Raw genomic sequence first — 16350 nt, 5'->3', positions numbered from 1 at the left:
TGGCCACTTATACAGGTTATCTGCGGGGTTTCAAAAAGTTTTAAAATGTCTTAAATTTCAAGAACCAAATTTTAGGCCTTAAAAAAATTTAATCCACTGAAATATTGTGTTGTAGGTCTTAAATCATTTTACATGGTCTTAGCTTTCCTATGTAATTTTCCTATGTAAAGCAATACCCAATTGGGCCAACACCCACTTAATCACACAATATATTTCAATAAAAGGTTTAAGAAACATTTAGTAATTAACACTATTTACTTATTAATATTGTTTAATTATATTTCTTACAATAATATTTGTTTTTAATGTTTTTTAAGGTTTTAACTTGACCTTAAAAAATCTTTAGTGTTTTGCCTTGTGAATTTCCTTTAGTATAGTCATAAAATGGTCCTAAAAAGCTCTTAAAAAGTCTTAAATTTGATTTGATGAAATCTGTGGAAACCATGTTATAATGCTTTTAAGATTTTAAGCCTTAAAATTTCCAGAAATGTTCTGGTAGAGTGGCAGGTAATTGAAATTGATGTGGCAGGGAAATAAAAATGTGACTTGCAGGCCTAAAAAGCCATTTTAAACCATTTCAATAGAGCTGTTGTTCATGACTGTTGAAAAGATTTTATTTTTTTTTTTAAGATTTATAGTATACAGAGACTAATTTCTACATAATGAAATGATCTAAAGCTACAATATAGTAAAAGGAAACTATAGTTTTAAAAATCTGGTCTGAACACAATTTAGATCAAAGACATTCAATTTAAGCAAAAACTGGACATGATGTTTCAAGTTTTCTGGTCACATAAGCTATATTTTCGATTACACCCGAATACAGGAATTGGACATGCTTCTCTTGTTTGTGTCTGGGAGAGAAATTCTTGGAGCTGTGTTGACTCCTTTACACATTTACACAATTTTTCATAAGTTCTGATAAACAGCACATGAAAAAAACACAACACATACACACAACCAATGGGCCTTTTTCAGTTCCCTTGCTAATTAGTCATCTAATTCTGTATCTGTGTCTTTTGGTAAAGTCTTAAAATGATGGTTTGAATGCTAAGTGGATCAAAACAAAATATATTTTGAAGTACACGTTTAGGGAAGTAGAGTAAACTCAAGTGCAAACAAACATTTGGGAATGTTGGAGTAAGTAATAGAGTTGCTGCTGTTGCTCAAGTGTTTGCTAATACTTCATGAGCAAAAGTGTGGATATTCTTTATATTACAACCAACAGCAGAGACACACCATACACACACTGCAATTCTAAATCAGTGCTGATTCTATATAGGGTTGGGCCGATAGACGTAGCAAACCCACTCGCGAAAAATACACACTCAGGCCCTGTTTACACTAATACGTCTTAGTGTTAAAATGGCATTTTAGAACGAAAATTATCCACATCCACACCATGTTTTATCTAGCATTTCTTATCAGCCCTCCGTCCATTGAAAACGCACATCACGTGACCATACACACACACACACAAAAGCTGCTAAAAATGCGCTTGCCACTTTCTATGATCTTCTTGATACTATTGTTGTTGTTTTAGACCATAGATACCCACTAGGGCCCGCTGGCCAAAGTTGGCCCATGGTAACCTTTGATTTGGCCCGCCATCCCATCTGAGAAGAGAGGGAGAATAATGGGCATGCTTTCAAGATTGTTAGTTCAAGTTCAATGTAACCCTTTGTTTGTTTGTTTTATTGTTAAAAGCTAACTGAAATTAAATGTTTCAATTAAATGGTGTAAATTATTCAGATTTTATTTAAATACTGTCACCTGACAACGCAGAGAATTTGGTGAGCAAATCAAGTCAAAGGCAGATTCTGCTTGACTATTGTATTTACCATTGAACTCCACTGTGTTATACATTTGATTGTTTATGTTTTAATTGCATTTGGTTGTTATTTTAAAAGTTATACTGCATTATATAATACAATGTAAAGTAATGTTTTCCATTTGTTTTGAAATATTAGGAAATTAATTAGGAAATTACTCATTTCAACTTTCATGCAATATAGTTTGGTGTATTTACCTTCGGCGCACGGCATATGCAAAAACAGCCTGATCTCAACAGGAAACATAACTATTTTACATTTTTAATGCCTAATTTAAAAAAAATTTCATGCAAGTTCAGTCGAATGAAACATGTATGATTTTTGAAAGGAGGTATGGCCCCAAACCAAACCACACCCCTAAACCCAACCGCCATTGTAAGATAAGTAAATCGCACTAATCACTATATACGAATTATCCACTTAGTCAAAAAATTATGAATTGACATGAGATAGCGTTGGTCATTTTTGGTTATTTTTCCAAATGTGTAAATGTGGATTGTTTTAAAAACATCGTATAAACATCAAACCTTTTAAAACACAAGGGAAAAACGTTTTTGGCTACATTGTTGTTGCGTAATAGTAGCATTAGATACTGTGATTGTATTGATATTGCATTGTATTGATATTGCATTGTATTGTATTGTAGTGGACAGCATGGTGTTTCAGTGGTTAGAACTGTCGCCTCACAGCGAAAAGGTCACTGGTTCAAGTCTCAGCTGGGCCAGTTGACAATCCTTTGTGGAGTTTGCATGTTCTCCCCTTGTTTACGTTTGTTTCCTCCGGGTGCTCCTGTTTCCCCCTGTCCAATGTCATGTCCCATCAATTTTTTGTTTTTAAATATGTCTAATAGATGACTAATAGACGTCTAAACATAGTCGTCTATGCTAAAACAAGGCTAAATTTGGACTGTCAGTGAAAATCATTTAAAAAAAAAAACAGAAATGATTGACTACACATATAAAGTCTGTGTAATCTGTCAAGTTTAGCCTTGTTTTAGCCAAGCTGTCTACGTTTAGATGTCTTTTAGACGTCTATTAAACAACAAATTCTTTGGTGGGGTGCTGTAAGTGAATTGGATTAACTAAATTGGCCAAAGTGTATAGGTGTGTGCGTGAATTTGAGAGTGTATGGGTGTTTCCCAGCACTGGGTTGCAGCTGAAAGGGAATCTATTGTGTAAAGCATATGCTGGAATAGTTGGTGGTTCATTCCACTATGGTGACCTCTGATAAATCAGAGATTAAGCCGAAGTAAAACAAATTAATGTATTGTAGTGAATACTGTGACTTTATTGAACACAGCAAGTGTTGCCACTTGTATACCAGACAGAGAGAGTGAATGTATCAGTAAAAGAGAGAAAGTGGCTCTATGAGAAACTGAGTGAGATGGAGTGAGGAAGTGAATAATGCAAGTGGAGGTGAGGGTGAAATGTGGAGGGGCGGATATTTCGTCATAATCCAGCTGTTGCTGTGACATTAATCAGGTGACCTTTAGCTGTCAGCATCTCAGTCCATTACAGAAGATGATTTGCCATCAGCGAGAGAAGACAAATGCAGGAGATTGCAGAGGAAGCAGAAGAAAAAAAAACGTATATCAACTGACAGATAGCCGTAATGTTGAAGAGGGAGATGGAGGGAGGATAAAATGAAGAGTGAGCGTATGAAAGAGTGAAGACTTGGCAGGAGCACAGTGAGATGTCTTTTCTTTTTCAGTTTGTGTTTGTATGGTGATGTATTGAAAGGGTTTGTCTGCCTGCCATGAGTGGGATTGACCCCTGTGGTTTCCTGCTGTCCGGATCACTTTTCATTTTTATTTTTTTTACACAACCTGCAAGACCCTCCTGACGTTCACATCACTTTTAATTTAGATCTTATATCATGTTAAAGGGGTCATGAGCTGCCTTCTTAGATTTAGTTTCAAATTTGTATTGTTCACTAGTGTCTGGGAATATTTTATAGTTTGAAATATTACAAAATAATACTTTCAACACAATGCATCAATGAATACAAACATCATTGATATTGTTTTCACAATAACTAGCAGAAAATATTGTGAAGTAGTCATATCGCAAGGCTGCGAATTATACGTGGAAGATCAGGAGGGTCAAGTTTTTCAGTAATGTTAGTTTGTGTAATTTGCTAGAGTGAACCAAATGTACATATTTATTTACATTAAATCTAAATTATTAACAATACTTGTGGTTTATAAGTGGCTCTCCATGACATCTGTGATATTAAACAAACGGTGACAAGCATTCCCACATTAATGAACATATGACCAACCATGAAAGACTGCATGTCTGCATTTAATATTTTACTGTTTAACTTCATAGCAAATGTATAATAAATAAAAACTATGCATGTAGTTTCATGGTACTTCTTGGCTACATGTTGATACAGGCACCTATTTTGCAACAAAAATGTTTTGTGAGCACTTATGCTGTCTGTCGGTGTTCTAGATTTGAATATGTTTGGTGCGAGCATGCATTCACAATGGCACTGTATGAACTGTTATTGGGGCGGTCAAATGTATATTTAAGTTATCTATTATTTTAATTATTAATATTATCTAAGATACAGATCAAACTATTTATTATCTATTTAAAGGGCAGAGCACTCGCACATTTTGTTTTGATGTCCTTCAAGGGAAACAAGTATTGATTAGTGGGGTCAGACTAGAGCTGGGCGATACAGCAAAAAAAAAAAAAAAAAAAATAGGTCATACTTTATTTTAATTGGTCCATTTGTTGATTTTAAGTTACATTGCATCTACATGCCAACTAATTCTCATTAGATCATAAGTAGACTGTTGGACTTAGGGTTGCAGTTAGGGTTAGTGTAAGTTGACATGTACTTGCAAAGTTTCTTACAGTCAGTTAAATGTCTGTTGAATGTCTGTAACAACAGATATTAAGCAGACAGTCTACTAATACTCAAATGGACCAGCAAAATAAAGGGTTACCAAAAAAAAATAAAATAAATAAAATGGATGTCATGCTTCATATCATTTGGTATCAATAATTATTGAATATTTTTAAACTATCCATTTTTGATTTTTTTTTTTTTGTTTAACCACTTTAATTTACCAACATTACTAAGGCAAACAGTTTTAATAGTCAAAAACAAAAATATTTAAACCAAAAATAAGCATAGGTGTCAAAGAGACTCTTAAACTTGATAAATAAATTGGTTCAAAGTGTGTGCAATGGTAAAGTGTAAATGCTGAACAGTACGTCAAACAAACTAAGATGTGAGTAATAATGAGACAGTAAACCTCAAACTCTGTCAGAAACACAAGTTATGATAATCAAATCTGAGCTTCAAGTAAAGGAACCAGCTATCATTATTCAAATACATATTGCAACATTACAAATTGTGAAGTTGGATGACTACATTACACCTATGCTAAAACAAATCTTTCCGATGGGGTGCTGGTGGCTGGGATGCACAAGAAAAGAAACCAAAAAGCCACTCTGGTGACATCCTTACATCCTTTTTTATTTACAATCTCCTCACTGCTGCTATATGGCACTCTTTTTCTCATGTGTTGTTATTTTGATCTGAAGTGGCGATCAAGCAACCCAAAACTTGCATGTGAAAATCGCAAGTCACGAACCTCCATTAGAAATGACAAACTTACACCCTAAGCTTATTGATATTCCCTTCAAGGCGTGCTCTCAGCACCCACATTTTAATAAAACTATAGCGCTTCATACCTTCAACCTTTCAAACTTTTTTTTTTAATTGGTATCAACAATGGTTTTCGGTCAATAAATAAGGATACCGTTATTCTTACCCAGCCCTTGGTCAGACCACCCCAAACTCACCAGTAATTTGCAATCTTCATATCGTCCATCTCTTTTAAAGTCCACTTATAATATTATCAAGATATTTACATCTAAAAAAATCATATTAAAGAAGTAATAGGCTATTTCCTGGTTATGTTGTGGTCCGTGTTATTAGAAAACACTGTTTGAATAGCTGTTGTAGATCGTTTACACAGAAATAAGCTCCTATTGGTAAGAGTTGCATTTTTACATGTATTTTTTGGACAGTTGTGTGTCCACCAATGTGAACTTCTGCATGTGTGTTTGACTGCTCACCTTCCTAGATGGACACCTCTGGAATTCAAGCTAAAAACACATAAATGCTGAGCGCATATCAAATGATCTGTAATAACAGACCCGGCAACAGTGACCACATAATGAAAACAGTTACTCACATTTGTGTGGCGCGACATTACTGTCAGATCCAATATTGTTGGTGCTCTCTTCTTACTTTCTATCTTAATGAAAATCTTGCATCAAATCATGCCTTGTTTGTAAACAAATCTGCTATAAAATGAAGTGAATGAGAGGACAAAGTTCCTGATGTTGGGATCAGAAGGAAGGTGTTCAAAGATTGGGTTTTTGTCTCATCATATTCATCAATTGGTGTAGTATTCATATAAGATTTTTCTTATTTACTTACACATGCACAAATCACTGGGGTGAGCTAAACAGACAATATTTTATTTTATTTTTATTTTAATCTTTAATCTATTTTATTTATTTTATTTTTTATTTAATTGTATTTCATTTTATATTTTATTTTTTTACTTTATTTTCTATATTTTTTATTTAATATTTTAATTAGATTTTTTTCTTTTTTATTTAATATTTTTATTATTTTTTTATTTTATTTGACAGAACAGTGGAGAATATATAGAGAAAAGAGATGGTGATGCCATATTCATTATTTAGTGTATCATTCATATCAAATTTTCCTTATTTAATTACACATGCACAAATCAGTGGGGTGACCTACTGTAAACAGACACTGACATTTTATTTTATTTTTATTATATACATATATATATATATATATATATATATATATATATATATATATATATATATATATATATATATATATATAATTTTAGAATAATATAATAATTGTATATAATATATAATATAATATATAATTATATATATCTTTATATATATATATATATATATATATATATATATATATATATATATATATATATATATTTTTTTTTTTTTTTAATTAATATATTTTTTATATTTTTATTTATTTTTTGTATTTTTTATTTAATAATTACTTATTTATTTTATTTTATATATTGATTTTATTCTTTTTATGTTATTTTATATTTTATCTTATTTTAAATTTCCACAACCTCTAATTTTTTGTCTGTTTTTAGACTAACAAGACAGTTTTGAGTTGTGAAACTTACACAAAGTTTTTTATAGTACAGTGACCTCTTACAGTATATGCAAAAGGATCAAGACAATTAAAATGTACTTTTTATATCTTCCGTGTTGGAATCAAACTGTAGCCACGTGAACCCAACAATCCCCCCATCCTCCTTTTTGCTTTGACAAGCGTGCTAATTGAATTGTGGGAAAATGCTAATCATTAACATGTAGGAAAATGTTGGTTTCTTTCTCTGTTGCATTTGCAATGGATTCATGCGACCACAAGTCCTTTTCATGGATGTTTGGATGTGATTTATCCTACCCTGTTTTAAATAATGTGTGATCTGAGCAGTAAAGACATGCACAATGCATCATCAGAATAGTTGCCCAGGCCTGCGGTGTTATGGGTTAAAGTGGTCAGTTTGCAGGGGTGGTTAGCAGCTGGTTTGATCCATTTAAGAACTGAGTCAGGATCTATTACTTCTGGACCCTTGAGCAAGGCAGTTAAACTCTGTAATAATTCAATGGGAAAACTAAATGGCCTTAGTCATTTAGAGATTACAAAATCTTTCTTTTAAGTCATTGATCATGGAGAGAGATTTTGCTGGGGGGAAATTCTACTAAACATTGAAGAAGCAGAAAGCTAGTAACTGATTTTGGTTACTTTTTGGAAGAGCTATAGTTTGTCTTTTGGGTAGGAAAGATGATTTATTTTTCCATAATCATTAATTCTCGATAAGGATTGTTTTTAGAATGACCGATTATACAGTTTATACCGAAATCAGGGATGCACAATTAATCAAAGGAAATTGTGTTTGCACTTATCGGTAAAGCCAGTTCTATAATCAGCAGTAAGTCTACAGCACATGCTTTCAGATGGAGCCGTATTTACTAAATATAAGAGTCATAGTTTACTGACAAACTTTGCAAGATCACAATTATAATCTCAAGCTATTTAATTGACCGATTCGATCTAACTAAAGATACATGATATGAGCTCTGTGATAAGGACAGCTGTTTTTATAGGTTCTCAATTAACTACAGCTCTGGCAAAGCAAGTGTAAACACCTGATTTAATAACATGTTTTTAATCCAAACTCACTTCATTCATAACTTAATTTGTTGTTCAGTGTTTAATTGAAATCTAGCTGTGAGATGTTTCCATAGTTTTGTAATTAAAGTTAAATCTTCTGTTTATTCAACAGCTGCTATGATGATTTCCTGGGTTGGTTATTTCGTGTTTGAAACTTCTGCATGCAATAGAACCCTCTGGCCTTCATAGGACATTTACTACTGATTACAGAACCTTGCTTCTTTAACAAGATGAGCATTTCAATCGCAGCTTAACACTATGTGCCACCCTAACTTAACTACACACGACTCTTTCCTTTCCTTGTTAAAAAGGGTTTTTATCTTGAACAGCCGCAATATGCAAAGTTTTTGTTTTAGAACGGTTTTTACTTCTATGAAGTCACAGCTGAACAACAGCATATTACTACTATGACAGTGATCACCTCAGAGACTGATAATGTGCTTCATTCTTTGTTGAATGTTACCATTGAGAGTTTGAATATCATTTTATGTGACATTTGTTGCCTTACTGAAAGCAGCAGAAGATGGTTTACCTCAGATATTGAAAATAAAATAGCTATAGCAAACATACAGTTTAAACATAAACGTTTGACTCGTCAGTTAATCAGCATTTACTTTTAATAATTATAGTGAGGCTTCCTATTTATTATTTAGATTATAAACATGTCCATTTAGTTGGGAGTGGAGTTTAGTATTCTATGTTTCTGACTGGCTGGTATTTAAATGTTTCTGTCGTGTCATGTATGGTGTGGACAGATAAACTGCTTGTAGCTGGAATCTTGTGTGTAGTTAGGACAATGTTTTAAATTAATTGCAATTTCATTTAGTGCTATTCTGACTAATATTATTATATATTTAAAATTTTGTTGTTATTATTATTATTATTATTATTATTAGTAGTAGTAGTAGTAGTAGTAGTAGTAGTAGTAGTAGTAGTAGTAGTAGTAGTAGTATATCGATGATCATTATGATTTAAATTTAAAATTTACAAATGATAAACATAATAAAAAAATCAGTAATTATTCAGCTATCATCAATTTTTTGTGGTGTACCACTTTTAAACTTATTTTAGTTTAGACAGTCCACAGAGCATTTATCATTAGCAATGTTATAAACTGATGTGCTGTTGGTACTTTTTGTAGTTTGCAATGTTTTTTTTTTTTTTTGGAAACTTTTTATTTAAGAACAGCCTCTTCCAGAACTACCCCTTCCCCAACAATTTAACCCCTTACAGATGAGGGATTACATACAAAAATAATGATATAAAAATTTAAAAAGAAAAAAGACAAAATAAATAAATAAAAGGTACTGCCATCATAATTACTTTTCAGGGGATACAATTGTACATCCAATAAAATTGTGCTACATTGTAGTTACTAAATTACATTGGTGATAGGTTGATTTACCTCTTTAGAAAATATCAGTCTTTATTTGTAGTCTCTGAATCCACTGAGCACTTTTTGAAGAATTTTCTTTTATCCAATGTACTGTATCATTTACTATAATTTTTTTTTTTTTTTTTTTGCAACCAGTATTAATATACTTTGTACAAATCTTGTTTCTTCATTGAAGATTTCTTTGGATAGTGCTCCCAGTAAGCACACAATTGTATCGAGTTATCTAATATCTTATCTATATCTTTTTTAACATTTTTCCAAAATTCTTGGATCTTGGACAGTTGCAAAAAATGTGGGTATGATCTTTAATTTTACCGCATTTTCTCCAACACAAAGCAACAGATAATCCTTTTACATATGTAGAATTAACAACAGGAGTATTAAAGTACCTCATTTTTACTTTTCAATCAATTTTTGTCCATAATTGACCATTAATTTCTTTATGCCATCCTTCACATAACTCAATCCAGACCTCATCCTCAATTATGGTATTTAGTTTTAGTTCCCATTTTCCTTTAACATGGTCTGTATTTTGTATTGTATTAGTTACTAATCTTTTGTATGAATGGGAGACGTGTTTTTTTGTTTTTTTTTGGAAGGTTGGTTTTTTTTTTGGAATATTATTAAGTATTCTTCTATTTTATTGGGTTCTTGCATGACTAGAGCTTTCTCTTTATGGTTTATAATGTAACATCTTATCTAGAAGAACCTATACATATCTTTAGATGAAATGTTAAACTGTTGTTGGAGTTGTTTGCAATGTTTTTAACAGAGCAGTTTTGCATGTTTGCTGCATCATCTCATTGTACCTGCTAGTGTCAGTCTTGCACGTTGTGAGTCTAAACACAGGCAAATTTGAAGTTCTCGACCGTGGCTAAGGTGGTCCTGACGGTTAATAGCTGACTTCTACCCCACGAGCAGATACTAGCGAAGAGAGAGTGGAAAAGGTGTCTGACAGAAGCAGACAACTACAGCGAAGTGTTTCTCAGCGATACGCCGTGTCCGCCCTCACAGTCACTTAGCGTTTTGACAGTGCAACTCCAGCTTTTCAAGCTCCAAGACTCTAAAGTGCACTTAACAGCTTACTATAACAACGTGTTTTTTGCCGTGCACTCGAGGTCTGCGCCGGAGAGCACTTCCTCCGACTTGTAGGGTTGAAGATTATGCGCTCCTCTTTCTTTTTTTACGCTCTTACCGCTGTGTTTATTTTCACGTCGTCATCAGTCACTTTGCGTCTGATTGACAAGCTTGCTGAATCATCTGGAGACGGTTAATGCACATCTCATGTCTCGCAGAACATTTGAACCACTGAAAGTGCATTCGCTGTTTTTATGCGTGTGCTCATCAGTCGTAATGTGTTGTAATAGACTCAAGTGTTTGTTTTCACATAGTCAGGTGTTTTTTTCCTCAAGTGTTATGCATACAATGGGCAATTTTGATGTATAATAACATTACTGGAACTTTTATTCTGGCATTTTAATGTTCACTTGCTTGAGTTAAAGAAAGTGGATATAATTGGTTACGAAGTAAAGCAAAGTAAGGCATTTTGAGGTAATTTAATTACAGCGACTTATAATTAGTTATGGACGATATTAGGGCTGTACGATATTGGAAAAAAAACTGACATTGCAATATTCAATTATTCACTGTCTTATGCTACAGTATACATATACAGTTGAAGTCAGAATTATTAGCCACCCTAAATTATTAGACCCCCTGTTTATTTTTTCCCCGATTTCTGTTTAACAGAGAGAAGATTTTTTAAACACATTTTGTAAACATAATAGTTTTAGTAACTCATTTATGATAACGGATTTATTTTATCTTTGCCATGATGACAGTAAATAATATTTGACTAGATATTTTCCAAGACACTTCTATTCAGCTTAAAGTGACATTTAAAGGCTTAAATAGGTTAATTAGGTTAACTAGGCAGGTTAGGGTAATTAGGCAAGTTATTTTATAATGACGGTTTGTTCTGTAGACAGTCGAAAAAAAAAGTTTAAAGGGGCTAATAATTTTGTCCTAAAAATGGTGTTTAAAAAATTAATAACTGCTTTTATTCTATAGCCAAAATGAAACAAATAAGACTTTTTCCAAAAGAAAAAAATATTATCAGACATACTGTGAAAATGTCCTTGCTCTGTTAAACATTATTTGGAAAATATTTAAAAAAGAATACAATATTCAAAGGGGGGCTAATAATTCTGACCTCAACTGTATATACTGCGATATAAATGCAACTTCACCAGATGACTTGATAGCTTGTAAAGATTGGGGTGATTGTGTTGTGCAGTATATCTGCATAAAATATCATTTTAAAATGACAAGCATCATTAAATACAGCAGACTAAAGATGCAAATAAACAAAGATATATGATTTTCTGGAAAGTCAAACAGTATTCAAAAGCAGAAATCAAATAATCGCTGTATAATAATAACAATAATAATAATAATAATAATAATGACACTATATTGTTTTAATTGATTAAATGTACAATTAACCTTTCAATTAAGCTACAAACGTTTGATTTATTGTGCCCTATTATTTAAATTTGCTCAAAGTTCTTACTGTCATACCTTAAAATCAAATATCTTTTCAAAAATTAATTAAAGAAAGTATTTTAAATCCAATTTTAATGATGTAATTAGTCGTAATGAAATACTTTTGAAGTAACGTTCCCAACACTGGTTACAGCCATTCAAAGTGTCTGAGTAAGTTCTTTTAGTCTGCAATGTTTTGAAGCGTCCTGCAGCTAAAGGAAGTGATGCGTCAGGAAGTGAAAGGACGTTATCAGGAAGAGATCAGATCTCTGTCTGCGATAAGGTAGTTATTGGGCTCAAATTATGTCATGGGATCTTCATTTTCATCCTCCGAGGGATATTTCTTCATAAGAGGATGCCCTTTGTTAGAGGACATTGAGCCGTTGTGCAATCACAGATCAGGGTTTTTTCCCCCTTCCCTTGTGTGCCACTGACACTTATTTAAATGATGCAAAACAAATGCAAATGTTTAGCTCGGGGTTGTTTGTTTTTGTATAATTGAGTCTCTCTCCTTATCTAATTCTGTACCCTTGTGTAGGAAAGAAAAATCGCAAATGAGATCTTTAACATCTTGCATACTTCCTCTCGCATAGCGATAAGATTAAATAGCAAGCAAATAAGCTTAAAATTGTGCTTGCTTCCCTTCTGATTATAATAAAGTTTTAATAATCAGGGTAGTTCACATCTTAGGGCACCTAACTTAATTTTTGAGTTTGGTTTTGTATAAGAATCACCTTCTCATCTTCTGTTGAAGATGTTTCTTATTATCTTTTAGTACAAGGATTGTCAAAACATTTTTATTTTCTTTTTATTATTATTATTTGAGTAGATCTATAACATATTTATTGAAACAAAGCTGTATTTATGTTTATATTTGAATACTTTCATATTATCTTGATTCTCTGATGTTGTTTAATAAACATGACACTTTTTTTAATTTTATTTATTTTTTGGTTTATTTTTAGAAAGTTTTCTCACTTGCACATTTGCTTTGCCATCCATATAAATGTTTGATCCAGAGCCTGAAAATGTAACAAGCTCTGAGTAAAATTGCATGTTGTCATCTTAAAATTACTGCAATTTTGACAAGCCATGCAGCATTGGTGCTCAAGAAACATTCGTATTTATACTTATTACTATAATAAAAGATTGAAAGCAATTGTGCTGCTTGATATATATTATATAAAATATATTTTGTTTCAGAACTTTTGAGCAGAAGATTCTAAAGAAAAGCCTTTATACGTAGAGAAAATAAAATCATTATTAAAATCTGTATTGTTGTTATATTTAATGCAACTATTCTTTAATTAATTCATTGCTTATATTTGCTTAACTCACAATTTCCCCTGCAGTTCTATCAGAAATAGGTTCATAAATTATTTAGTTTTTGCATAAAAATGTAAAATATTTTACGCTAATATCATTAATACATAAATAAATACATAAAAGAAACTACAAAAAAAAATAGTCTGCAAACTTTTTTAGGACCAAATAATGATTGGTAGAAAACTGTAATAATGCTACGGTAAAAATCCCTAACCTGTATTAATTTGTTTAATAGTTTAGGTTTTCTGTAATATAGTTGGTGATGGAAAACCATAAATACACCTTCCCAGACTACCCTGCATAATACTTCACTTTATATGCCCTTTTTGTTGACATTATGGTTCTTTTTTTATCTTAAGTTATGCATATTAGAGTTTTTATGTTGCATCTAATGCTGAAAAATAATTTTTATTGCATCACTTTAATTTAATGTTTGTTACCATGATGATGGTTCATCATCACACTGAGCTCCATCTGTATATTAGTGTGTTTGCTTGTGGGAAAAGTTGCTTGTGATGAGCACTGGTTCATCGTATCACTTTCTCATCTATGGCTGCTTACGGTTGTATTTTTGTCTGTGTATCAAAGTAATTATGATGTTAGTATTGTTGTCAAAAGTATTGAGTTCGGTACCGATCAATACTGCAATTTTAAAAACTTTCATTTGCTGCTTCATTTAGCACTCTGAGAACAGCGGTGAAGAGTGGTGAACTGATGACCTTCATGGCCAATCACTGTCATTTCTGTTGAGCATGTGAACACAATGGCCAATCAGCTGTGTTAAAGAATGCGCTTTAACAGTGGTGGGAAATAGACATTTTTTAAAATTTCAGCACCGTTTGGTACCGAACTCAATTCTTTTGACAAGACTAGATGTTGGTAAATGTTACTACTTCAAAACATTGGTGTATGACAAAAATGTACAAAATCTGTAATTTACAGTAAAATTTAGAAGTTTGTTTTACATTCCCACTGTATTTTTTAATGGTTAAAATTCGGCAACCACAACATTTTTTTTTTTTTTTGATTAACCAACAGTGTTTAAGAACGCGCTCAACAGCATTCAAAGATTATTGGGAAATGGATGTTTTTAAAATTTCAGTACCAGTTGGTTCCAACCTCGATTCTTAGTCGAGGTCTTAAACTTGTTAGTAGATATTAGTACTTCAAAACAGATGTATGACAAAAAAAGTATGAAATGTGTCATTTACACAAAAGTTTTGAAGTTTGTATTACATTCCTACCGTATTTTAATTGGTTACAATACGGCAACAACAGAATTTTATTGGGGGCCAATCAACATTGTTTAAGAAAGCACTAAACAGCATTCAGATGTTATTGGGAAATTAACTTTTAAAAAATTTCAGCACCGTTTGGTACCGAACTCAATTTTTTCGATAACACTAGATGTTAGTAGATGTTAGTCCTTCAAAACATTGGTGTATGACAAAAAAATGTACAAAACACAGAAATTTACAGTAAAATCTGGAAGTTTGTTTTACATTCCTATCGTATTTTTAATGGTTAAATTCTGGAAATCACAGCTTTTTTTTTTTTTTTTGGGCCAATCAGCAGTGTTAAAGAATGTGCTCAAAAGCTTTTAAAGGTTTTGTGGGAAATAGATGTTTTTAAAATTTCAGTACCGATTGATACCGAACACGATACTTTTGACAATAGTAGATGTTAGTACTTCAAAACATTGATGTATGACAAAAAATGTACGAAATGCAGAAATTTAAAGTAAAATCTGGAACTTTGTTTTACATTTTTCGCATATTTTTCATAGTTAAATTTCAGCAACCACCGCTTTTTTTTGGCCAATCAGCAGTCTTAAAGAATGCATTTAACACAGCTTTCAAATGTTTTGCGGGAAAATTACTTTTTTTTTTTTTCAGCACTGATTAGTACCGAACACGATACTTTTGATGAATACTAGATGTTAGTACTTCAAAACATAGATGTATGACCAAATAAATTACGAAATTCAAAAATTTACAGTGAAATTTAAAAGTTGTTTTACATTCCTACCATATTTTTTAATGGTTAAATTTTAGCAACTATAGATTTTTTTTTTTTTTTTGGCCAATCAACAGTGTTTAGGAACTCGCTCAACAGTGTTCAAATATTGGTGTAAAATGGATGTTTTTAAAATTCCGAAACTGATTGGTACCGAACTCGATACTTTTGACAATACTAGATGTTAGTACTTCAAAACATAGATATAAGACAAAAAAAATAGATTTTACTAAATTTACTAGCTAGATTTTTTTATATTCCAGCAACTGCCCCAACTATAAAATGTTGCGGATTCTATTTATTTTTTTGAATAGTGTAAGCTATACCATCTACATCTAGTTTTCTAACTCTATATCATTACTCTACATCTAAACCTATTTCTCCCAAAGAATTTCGGAAGAAACTTATTACACAAACTTTGAACAAAACACAAAGGCCTCCACTAAGCGTCTATGAGCTATGAAAGCTATAAATTCCCCCTGTCTTCTTCTGGCCGAAACCCTGGCGATGGCATTGCGTGAAACAAGCAGCTAATAAAAAGAAGAGTGTGATGATTGTGCCGGAGTCCTCTGCGCTCCAGGGCCGTTATCGTCTCATCCATCCGTCTTAACTCTGCTCCTCACAGTGCTCAGAATGGAATTCTCTCCCCCCTCTCAGCCCTTTTGGAGGGCTCGCATGTGTGAAAAATTGTTAAGCAGCTCTTCTCCTCAGTGTTTTTCCCCCTTCTCTCTCTCTCACTATTTTTCTCTGTCTTTTGTGCTCGAGCAGGCGTGATCCAAACTCTTGACATCAAAAGAAGGCGTAACTCATCAGCCTCTCACCAGGGAAACTCTTTTCAGCGGCCCGCAGAAAGGGGAACACGAGCGAAACAGGATCCGTTTTTTTGGGGGGCCACAAGGAGCCGTTGGGGGTGATTTGTGGCCCTCTTGGTGTGTGTTTTTT

General features: G+C 32.5%; 1 protein-coding gene across 1 annotated transcript in view; it reads left to right on the top strand.

Moving 5' to 3' along the window:
- Window positions 1–16350, top strand: part of hs6st1a (heparan sulfate 6-O-sulfotransferase 1a) — a 231471-nt gene that overhangs the window by 32681 nt on the left and 182440 nt on the right.

Source organism: Danio rerio, chromosome 2, assembly GCF_052040795.2.
Source record: "Danio rerio strain M-AB ecotype USA chromosome 2, GRCz13ab, whole genome shotgun sequence".
NCBI lineage: Eukaryota > Metazoa > Chordata > Actinopteri > Cypriniformes > Danionidae > Danio > Danio rerio.
Note: the sequence above shows the minus strand (reverse complement) of the source record. Positions and strands in the feature narration are given on the sequence as shown.